Raw genomic sequence first — 8,077 nt, 5'->3', positions numbered from 1 at the left:
TGGTCAAAGAATTCATATGAATACAATATGCTCTGCTCAACCTTGAGATTAATCTGCACAAGTATTTCCTATCCTCCACCTGATGACTTCCTTTGGCCAATAGTTAGCCAAATTTCCAAGCCTCCAAGCTTCTAAGTCTTTGCACAATTCTAGAGAGAATTAGCCCGTATTTTAAGAGAAATTCCTCAGTTCCTGAATGCATGCACTATCAATGCGACTCATAAAAATCTAAAACAAATAGTACATTGTCCCTGCACTCTAGTCTCCACTGGGTCTTTCTCGGAAGCAACATGTATGAGTTTCTGATGAGGGAATAGTCAGTTAACTGGAGTAGCACTAGTTGAGTGCACTATTGCATCAACTAACTCTTAACTCACTATTAGTTCCTCAAACAGTTTGGAACTAATTTAATTGGACTTAACTCAATAAACTGTTTTAACTGATTACTACTCATACTTAACTCATCTTGGACCCCTATAATATAGGGAGAACACATGACTTCAGAATGACTTCCAAATCGAAATTCCTACGTGAATTAAACTTAATTAACTATTTACAAGTTGCTATGAGAAAAGAATTACAATTTAATTCAAGGACAAATTAAATTGGAATTTTTGGATTCTATTTTTAACATTTCTTATTGCTATTTTCAACAAATGAGGACAAGAATCTTGAAATCCGTGAGGTTTTTATAGAGAAAACATAACAAGTGATAATATTCTCATAACTTAGAACATGATCCCATTTAAATTTTTCTCTTTGTAAGAACATGTTTCGTGTTTGGTATATCCTAACTGATATCAAGACACATTTTTGCATATGTGAAAAGACCCAATTTCATCCACTCTAGCTTTGATCTATTATAATTGCCAAAGTATTGCCAATGCCTTTAAGAATTGATAAATGCCAAAAATGAATAGGTAAATTTGGGAGACACAAACAAAAATTGGCATTTTTCTTATAGACATAATAGAAAGATACATAAAAAGGATATATCAAAAGCAGGAAACCAAGGAGTAACAACAAAACCTACTCACTCCCAAAAATAAGGCCCTCCTCTAAAATTCTTGGATAATCAACAAAGTTTTCAAGCTTAACAATAAGAAAACCTTTGGAGTAGAGATAAACCTTAGAGTGGTATGTCCATGTTGAAAAAATACATTTTATGAATCTGTAGATTAGTGCTGGGATGGGGTCCCTCGGGTTAAGTTTTGGTAAAATTTTGGGTTAAATTTTGTATAAAATTTAAAGTCTCCACGAAATGTGGAAGAGGAGTGCAAAGATAATATGAGTTAAAGGGGCTTTAGTCCCTTAGGTGGGTAAGTGATAGGGAGGTTTTGATACCCGCCCACGATCCGCGAACCATGGTATTGTAAGCGAAAATGCTATATATATAGATGAGTCATAGCAAGTTTAGGAAAGTAACTAAGATAGAAGAATCTTTGTAAGGGAAAGTAAGCTAAGGCAGGAAAGGTCTGTTTCTTGTGTTTAGGTGAAGGGGAAGGCTCCTGCAGCTAAGTGCACGAAGACCTTGGTAAGTCCATAGGCTGAGTGCACGGGCCCCTGCATCTAAGTGCACAGGGAAAATAAGTTTGTATTTGAAAGATTATACTTAATAAAGTCAGTTTTGAGCAAATTATTGTGCATTTGTGTATTATTTCTTACTTCTGCAAGTTTTTATATTTTCGCTCTGTAATACAAATTGTCTGAGTTAATGCTTATCTAGTGCATGAAAGTAATAGATCAGTACTATTTATGCATGTTATGAATGATTAAAGGCCTTCGTGAAGATCTAGATATTGTTTAAGAGAATTTACGATAATTATATGTTTCAGAAGGAGTAGGGTTCGCGAAGATAGAAGTAAGCCCCGGGAACCATATGAACCTATCACATTGACCTTTGGATGCAGAAACTTGGTTCTCTTATCCCCCAATACTGCATCGAGTGAGATTGTAGCTTGCTCTATGAGGATTGTTGCTGAAAGGCTAGCAGTTAGGGTTTTTTTGGTTGGCGCAACTAACGTTGAACCTGGTTCAGGCCCCATCAAGCCAACAATTAGTAAAAAGGAATTGTAAAATGAAAGCAAATTCATAACCTCAAGTTTAGAGACCTCAAATTTGAGCATCTCTTTGGATTTCTCCACAATATACAAATTAGGCACGAGAGTTTTTGAGGTCACTTAATTACATTGTTTGTGTTGAATCACATTTTTGAAGGCAAAAGGGTTTGAGGATGATTTTCACCATTACTCACCACACGATTGTGCAAGTAGAGGAACTAAAGTGAGGGTTGAATATCTTACAATTTAATAGTCGCATAATAAATATTTATTATCAAAGTTATTTACCTTCTAAAGGAAGTCGTTGTTCGACCACTGAGATCCCCTACTTGAGTGCCAATTTTTGTTTAATAACTACATCACAAGTAGAAGAGTGAACCTACAAAATTAAGAATTTCTATCTTAAACACTTGACCATGATTTGAAACTGAAAGTGTGATCATAACACTCTATATTTAATTCCATCCCAATAATGATTGATTGGTAATAAACATTACATCAAACACTATCATTAAAACATTTTGTAAAGTACTTGGCATGCACTCATACTATCAATCATTTTTCATGCAATACTTTCACGAAACACGACTAGTTCCCTCAAATGCTTTGACTTCTAGTTGACAGTCTTACTACTGTTCTTCTCATGCTTACTCTTGAAATCCTTAAGGTTGAAGCTAGAGGTTGTTGAAAACACAATGGGTTAAAAGATTTTTACCCAAACCTCCCATACCCATGACTAAAATAACTCAAGGGCTGCCCTCCTTTAACAACAATTCAATAATATGATTAATATTTCTTCAATGCCCACAGTCTCAGATTCTTTGATGGGTTGAATATGCGGTATGTGGTATGAGGAATGAAGTTTGCAGCAAAGAGTGTTCATGAGAGGCGTTGTGCCAGGGATAAAGGTGGAAAATGGGAAGAAGCAAGGAGGTTTTTTCGAAGTTTTACCCTAGATTCCTAGAGTATATAGTTGTAACTAGTAGCAAAAGGCCTGAACCTACTAGCGGTTTCAACGTAGACTTTGTGGCAAGTCTTCTATGAAGGGATTTTTCCAACTGGAAGATGGTTGGGATGGAGGGAACAAGGGGTAAAATGGATGACTTTTTGATCACCATGTAAGGCCCTAGTGCGAAAAAGGAGGAATTCTAATGACAATGATTTCAAAATTTTGGCTAAGCCCCCAACTCATTTCTTTGATATGGAAGGTGTACCAAAAGTTCCAATTGAGGCCCGGGCAGACATGGAGGTTCAAATTAAGTCTTCCCCGGGAGAGGAAGCCAGGAAGGAGGTTTGGAAGACATATGTAGGTTCAGGAGAAAATAATCCAAATGTGAAGGCTCGCTTGGGGAAATTAGAAGGGCACCAAGTCAGGGAGAAGTGGATTGGAGCCATGGCTTCACTGGCATGATATGGGTTTCATCGGAAATTCTGATTCCTTCAATGTCAAACTTCCTTCTGTCTATTCTTGGTTAAGAACTGGAAAACTCTCTATATAAACCATTTATAGGTCTATCAGAGGGTTTCATAGAAAGTGAGTTTTTTTTCTCACAAGGAGACATACCTGTCAGCTCCCCCCCCTAATTTTCAGCTCCACCACACTAGAAAAACAACCTTCTGAAGGATTTCCTTATGAAAGAGGAAGATAAGGGCCAAAATGTGTTGGGCCTTGAAGGTAGGGTTGTTGTGACAAAGCTAATTGATGTATCTAAAGGAAAAGGAAGCCATATTTCCAACCAAGAAAGGGGTAGTAAGCGAAAGAAATCTCAGTGTGTTAAGAGGGAAAAAAATGAAGGTCTCTCGAGTTAGGGTTGGATGTTCCAATGCAGAAAGCACAAGAAATAGCAGAGAAAACTTTGGTAGGATAGGTCTGTGGTAGGAGGTTCAACTTTCCCATGTTGAATGAATGGGTAGCCAGAGAAGTAGCAACAATAGACAGGAACCCTTTCGGGGTGGCACAACTAGCTAGGGGTTGGATCCATCTAAAAATCTATGACTCGGAGGACACGAAGAGGGTTTCCCAAAATGCATGGAAAATTAAATCCTCTCCAATGATATTTAACTTTTGGATGCCATTTTTAATGCCAAGGAGGAGAGAATGGATTTAGTGCCATTATCGGTAGGATTGTTGGGTCTGCCATTAAATTTATGTGATGAGCACATTTTTATCGAAAATGGGAACAACTTGGAAAAGTATTTGGATGACGAAAATTCATATTTGGAGTTGGAAATTATGGTTATAGCAACATTCTAGTTCTAGTGTATCTAAGGGAAGGATTACTGGAAGAAATAGATTTAGGAGTTAGGGAAGAATTAATCGAAGAGATGGATAATGAGGGCATCCCTTTCAGGTTTTGGAGGTGCCACAAATATAGGCATTTTTTCAAGGACTGTGATCTTTAGATACATGGGAAGTCACGGGTTTCCCCTCCAAGCAATTTGACCCAAGCCTAAAAATTAAGAATAAGGCTTAGTTCCCGAAGACAATTGAGGGTATGAACATCTCTAGCCATCAAGAATTTTCTAAAAAGGGTTCGAATCTGATGTTGGAACACTCAAGAAGGCACAACTGGAATTGAAAAGTCATTATTGATTCAAGGCACCTCTTCTGATCATTATTCAAGTTTCTCTGCTCTGGTTTATAATAAAAATGAATTTTGTTCATCAAACTCTATTTATGGAAATCTTAGGCCATATAAGGTTTTAAATCTTTCCCTGTCCCTAATTCAAACCTCTCTCCCTCTTTCCATGGTAGCACAAGTTGTCTGCTCATGCCCTCCTGTTCTGAGTGATTTCTCCTCTCCGATGACCTCTCCCTTTGAAGACTCTTCCAACCTGATTGGAGCAAGAGATATGGTGCACAATTTATGCTCTTGGATGGTCACCTCTCATAATGATTTTTTTTTCTTGGGGTTGGGATTCTCAACTTAAATAATCCTGAAGGATAGGGCTGAGGCAAAAAATCTAGATTATTGAAATGAAAAGAACAAGTTAGAGAAGACTTGATTGCTGGAAATCCCTAGGGGTGGTTTCCAAATGAAACTACTCTCTTTCGATTGTCGAGGGTTGGGATGTCCCTCCAAAAAACATGTGTTGAGAATATTGGTGGAGATTATCAGCCCAAAAATTATATTTTTACAAGAAACCCTTGGGGAAGGGAAGTCAATAGTCAAATTTCTTAAATCATTGCTGAGGGAATGATTTTTTTTGGGGATCGATGATAATGGTAGATCAGGGGGGTCTTAGCAGTAGGATGGAGGTGCAAGAATGTTAGGGGGCTTAGTAGTAGGATGGAGGTGCAAGAATGTACATGTCTCTTACTCTTAGAGTGTACATTCAACCACTGGGATTGAAATTTTCTTAGAAGAATTAGGATCCTCATTAACTTTGTTAAACATTTTCGGGCCCTCCAAAACTAGAAAGGAGTTATGGGACAAACTTTTGGGAAGTTCTGTGTTCAAGATTAGGAAAGAGTCTTTAGGTGGAGATCTAAACTTTTCCCTGGGTGGTGCTAAATCATGGAAGCGAAGTCTTGGACTCTCTGACTGATTATTTCTCAAGCAAGCTTGATGAGAGGGAGTTAGTGGACGTGGAACTGGTAAATATTTCTCCCACATGGAGAATTATGCGACCATATGATGGTAAAGTGTCTAAACAAATTGAATTCCTTCTACTCGTGGAAGGCCTTGTTGACCAATCTCCACTCATCAAACAATGGGTAGGGATGGGTGTAATATTGGATCACTCCCAATATTTCTGGAATTAAAAGGAGATTTTCAAAATCATGCTAGCCCATTTAAGACGAATTCATCATGACTGAAGGAGGAGGAATTTCTAGCTTTAGTACAATTGCATTGAAGAGCCTATGACCCTCGTTGGGCCCATCAACAACTACTCAATTTGAAGCCAACCTAAAACTCATTAAGAAAAAATCGAAGGAATGGGAAAAATATAAAATAATGGATGAGACTCAAGAGTTGGTAGACATTGAAAACAAGATATAAGATATTGCAAATAAGGAAGACAAAGGATTTAATTCTCAAGGTTGGAAAAATGGACAAAATATCTATTAGCAGTAAGGGAGGTGGAATGGAGGTTGAAGAGTAGAGCCATTTGGCTAGAGAGCAGAGAAGAGAATGCCAAGTTTTTTTAGGCCTATGCCAAGGGGAAAAATGTGTAATACCATTTTGAGGCTTAAGGACCAAGAGGGCAGAGAGGTGGAGGAATTCAAAGGTTAGCAGGGATGGGGCATAAAAATTTTGAAAATCTATTCAAAGCTCCAAAAGGGGATACTATTGTAGAAGTGATCCAAACTACTCAGTTATTCCTGAGGTTTATAGAAGAGGATGAAAATATAACCATGTTGGAAAAAGTGTCAGAGGAAGAACTAAAGAGGTAATAGTTTACAAAATATAAAAGCTTGGGTATAAATGGTTGGGCCATCAATTTCTTCTTGGAATTGTATGACACTGTGGGGAGAGACCTCCTGTAAGTGGTTGAAGAATCTAGAAGGGCAGGAATGATGCTCCCAACATTCAACACCACATTCATAACACTCATCCCAAAAGTGGATTCCCCTGTCTCATTTAATTTTTTTCCCTGTCTAGTTATGTAATGTTATGTACAAGGTGATTAAAAAATTGATGGCCTTCCCTCTCAAGCCAATTTTGTTAAATTCCATCTCTAGGGCGAAATTTAGCTTCCTGGAAGGAAGTCAGGTCCATGAAGCGATTGGGGTGGCACATGAAGGCCTTCATAGCATCAAAACTTAGAAATTAAAAGGTGTCGTGGTTAAGCATTATCTCTCCAAGGCATACATAAGAGTTAGCTAAATTTTCATCAGACTCCTCCTAACTCATGTTGGGTTCAGGTTAGACTTCATATCATGGGTATTGAGTTGTATACAAATTGTTTCTTTTGTAGTATTGATAAATGGTTTTTGCGTCCCCATTTCTCCACTATGTCGATAGTATCTTCTATGAAATCTTCAAGGTTTTTAATCCGATTGGGCATTAAATGAGAGTTTCTTCTCTCTATGACTCCATTCAACAAGCATTTAATGGAACCAACAATAGGACTCGTAAGATTGTTTCAACGAACATAAAAATTAATGTTTTTGTAATTGTGCTAGCAATAACCACTAACATGTAGTTATATGTTGTGCAATGTCTACTGGTCCAATAAACTTCATTGAGAGGGTTAAAATGTTAATAATTTAAGATGGATTTAAGAATAAATGAAAATAGGAGTAATATTTTTTATTTATTTTTTATGTAATTAGAGGAATTGGGAATTGGGTCAGGCTTGTACTTGCGCAATACAGGGGCCCTTATGTGACACCAGGTTGATTCCAAACAATACCACTATACCTTTAGGACCTATGACCTAGACCTATCCCCCTCTCCGTAGACCGAGTTACATCCAAGGATTTGAACATTGAATCTCTTAGTTTACATGTCATATCACAACAATGGCCAACTGAGCTACACCCCGAACAGAGGATTAAGACCATATATATATATATATATATATATATATATATATATATATATATATATATATATATATATATATATATATATATACATATATAGATATATCACTCTTTTTAATATAACAATAATTTTTTATTAATTAAATTATAAAAATTTATATTTATTTTTATCTATAGTATTTTAAATATTATTTGTTTGTTATATATAAGCTAAGTAATAACATTTCATTTCATTGGGTTGTAGATGCATCTTGTTATTTTGATGCAAGTGACTACATTTAACTCTAAAATTGATGACAAGATTGATACCTTTTTGACAATTTAAAAGAAAAAAGGGTTGAGGTGCATTTCTAAGCAATGTACTTCATTTTTACTAGCTAATGTAAGCTTGTTTTTTAGGTTCATGAAACTATTGTGATGACAAACTCTATATTTTGATATCATACAAATAAATTTAAATGAGTACTCCTGTTTGATTTTATTTACTTATTTATTTATTATAGATTTTTATAGATTATTGATC

Source organism: Pinus tabuliformis, chromosome 4_1, assembly GCF_031772625.1.
Source record: "Pinus tabuliformis cultivar Carrire ecotype Pingquan chromosome 4_1, CPIR1, whole genome shotgun sequence".
Taxonomy (NCBI): Eukaryota; Viridiplantae; Streptophyta; class Pinopsida; order Pinales; family Pinaceae; genus Pinus; species Pinus tabuliformis.
The sequence above is the reverse complement of the archived record's forward strand: the minus strand, read 5'-3'. Positions refer to the sequence as shown.